Raw genomic sequence first — 3,560 nt, 5'->3', positions numbered from 1 at the left:
GGCACATCGAGTTGCTTAAGGTGGCTTATGCTGAATTTCTTCCACTCACTGATGTTGTCTGAAGCCTTTTCCTCTGAAAGATAAATGTATACGTGTGACGTATGTGTACCAGCACTGTCTCCTTTCCTCCCTCACCTCTCCATCTAGAGAAGAGGTGTTCACAGCCTCACCACCCCACTCCTCAAATACCTCCTCTGGTACCTCACTGGAAGACGGATCTCACAGGGCCAGGAGCCCTGCTGAGAAAGCCCTGCTTAAGGCCTCAGGGGGCCTCGGGGGGCCTCAGGATTTAAGGCACCACTGGGTGTTTTCTGGTGTCGTCTCCCACCGGGAGCTGGAGGTATTACGTCTCATCTGAGGTCCTAATTCAAGGAGCTGGGGAGCAGAGGTCACCACCTTACTTAATCCCATGCTTTATCATGAGAACGCTCACTCCAGAACTCACAGTGGTTCCCTAGTGCTCCGTATATCCAAACCAAACTTTTGCCAGAAACTGCCCTGGTTAGACTAACTTACTTTCCGCACATCCCCTCTCCACACCCCCAGACTGGTTGGCTGACCCACTCCCTGCCTCATAAAAGTACCAAGCTCATTCTCCTCTCAAGGCTTTTGTTCCTGACGTTCTTTGGGTCCAGAACAGCCTTCTGTCTTCTTCCTCCCGCCTCCGATCCTACAAAGCCCACTGCAAGTTCCACCTCTTCCAAGCGGCCCTCCCTGATTTTCTTCCTTCTTCCTCTCATCTACGATTTGCCCCTTTTCTGAATAAGTTGTTCCAGAATGAGGACCACACAGCTTCTTATCTAATTGTGGCACTTTGCGGGATTTGAACCCATCTTGCCTCCTCACTGGAGTACGTGCTTCTTGAAGGTAAGAACCATTCCTCACGGGGCTTTTATCGAGGCTCCCCTCCCCCCTCCCCCATCCCAGCATCTGGCAGGACTAGGCAGATAGTTGGGGGACACTTTCTCACACTTAGTTGATCATAAGCATCACTTGGGGGAATTTGCCTTAGAAATGCAGATTCTCTGACTCGTCTCCTGGAAATTCTGACTTACAAATTTGGGGCAAGACGCTGGGATCTGCATTTCTGAAAGTGCCACGTTGCAGCTTTTGCCAAGGCAAAGCCTGGAAAACAAGGAGTAGGAGTCAGCATATTGCCAAAACCTAAATCAAGACCCATATCTGACAAGCCCGAGGGTTTCGACGAGAACAAAGCACAGGATATTTTAAATATAGTTGGGCCTGGAAATTCCAGGGCATGAAGGTTTCCCACCCTCGGTGATGTGGCCCCATTCGGGAAGTTATACAGTGCCATGGCTGAGAGAACGGGCTTGGAGAGTGGCATGGGTTTGAATCTTGCCTCGGGCACTCATTTAACCTCTCTGAAACTCAGTTTCCTCGTCTGTGCGATGGGACTAATAATAGGATCCACTTCCCAGAATTGCTTGGAGAATTAAAGAAGTTCTTGTACAGGAAGGACCCGACTCCATGCCTGGCACAGGGCACGTATTTGTTACATATTTGTAACGAGCGCCTATAGAGAGTAAGTTACTGAAGCTGGGAGCCCTGCCAGGTCCTAGGAGGTGGTAGGCGAGGGGAAATACTTTGCTGGAGGGGCACATTCTCCATTCCTTTTGAGAGGGACCTTTGGGGAGAGCTCTTAGTCCTTATGTGAGTGCTTTCCCACCACTGGAGGGCAGGGAGCCCCAACAGCATGAAGTCACTGAAATGCAGACTAACTAAAGTGACTTCACTAAATGCAGAATACTTAAGTATCCTATTAGTAATCATCATCATTATCATCTATGCAATAATAAATCATGCTCCCAGCATCGTATCCTTGCTGCGTCAGAAAACATTTTCTAGGATGCCGTGGTGGCCCAGTCGGTTAAGTGACCGACTTCGGCTCAGGTCATGATCTCTAGGCTTGTGAGTTTGAGCCCTGCGTCAGGCTCTGTGCTGACACCTTAGTGCCTGGAGCCCCGTTCAGATTCTCTGTCTCCCTCTCTCTGTGCCCCTCCCTGGCTCACTCTTTCTCAAAAATAAATAAACATTAAAAAAAATCATAAAAAAATAAAACCAAGAAAACTTAAAAAAAAAAGTTTTCCTTTGGCGATCCATATTTATGCAACGAGGCAATTGAAAATTATTGCTTTTTTGGGGGAGCTGTGTGTCCCCTTATCTTACTTTTGGTCACAGGAGATTGGGAGCCTGATCTTCTCTGCTCCTAATGCCAAAGGAAGAACTGTGACCAAGACCTGGCCCGGACGAGGACACTGTGGCGACCATGTGGTATCATTTCAGACAGAACAACCCAGGCTTTGGAAATGCACTGGCTGTTATCTTATGTGAGGCAGGTGGTCAAGACCACGCTCCAATGGAGGAATGGGCTTTCTCTTACAGGCAATAGGCCAATTGGTTGTTGGATTAACGGGGCCAATGGATTAATGGATCAGTAGGGTTTCTCTTATAGGCAGTAGATACTCTCAATCATTTTGGGTCAGAGAAAGGACGGGGTCTCAGTCTAGGCAGCAGGGAATTTTCCTTTCGCTTTAGAAGACAAAGAACGGTTGGATCTGGATTGTAACGGGAGAAGACGATTGGGAAGTGCCATTCTGGGGCAGGTTCATGGTCACTGGCACCACTTTAGGAACAGGAGTGCCACAGTGCCATGTCACCGGGAGTTCTGCCAGGGAGGTGGGGATACTGAGCTCAAGCAGTACTTACAAAGCCCCCTTTGTTTTGTGCTTCTGTTGCCCTAAAGGTCAATGACACTTCAAAGGAAGAACTTGATGGTAGGGAGAACTTAGCAGAGATTTATCTTCTCCTGGACTAGGGGTCTCAGCAATAAACACCAACAAGGAAGCTGGGGGGAGGGAACCAGAGAGTCCTTCCTGGAGGAGATAGTGCTGGGATGGATTATCAGTCAGCTCATGTAATAGCCAATGCTTGTGGCTGGCTTGGGGAGTTGTCATTGACCCCACAGTCCCTCTCATGATTCTCAGAATTGACGCTTACCGGTGCTTTACAAGGAGAATTGGGGGGTCCAGAATTTCGATTTCCAACCCCTTCAGGTCCGCTGTGGGCTCGGTCCCCTTCCCCTTCTTTGTGCAGGGCTGTCTCCCTGGCCTTGGCTCCCCCTGTGGCCACACTGCATGCTCCCTCCTCACACCCTGACACATGTTCAGAAATGACAGGGTTCCTGTGGGTCTAGCCTGCCAGCAGGAGCACGGTTTGCCAGAAGCATCCTGGAGCCAAGTGGGTGGCCTGCGAGTGAGCAATGGGTTATTCCAGGCTGGAAGGTGAGGGCAGCTTCCCAGCTATTTCCTTCAACCTCAGGAGCGAGTCAGTGGCTGGCAGTTCACACGAGGTCCCTCTGACATCTCTGGTCAGGAATGCAGCTTGCTGGGGATTCTGAAGCAAAGAGGTCATTGACAAGAGGAAAAGTCATTAGCAGGCAGGGCGATCAGCATGTACCCGGGGACCTCCATCTGCCTTAGCGAGCGATGGCTCTTCCCTGGGCCAGCTCTCCCTGAGCGCCCAGGGCTCGCGTGTGGGTG

The sequence above is a fragment of the Prionailurus viverrinus genome, chromosome B1 (genome assembly GCF_022837055.1).
Source record: "Prionailurus viverrinus isolate Anna chromosome B1, UM_Priviv_1.0, whole genome shotgun sequence".
NCBI classification, from domain to species: Eukaryota; Metazoa; Chordata; class Mammalia; order Carnivora; family Felidae; genus Prionailurus; species Prionailurus viverrinus.
Note: the sequence above shows the minus strand (reverse complement) of the source record.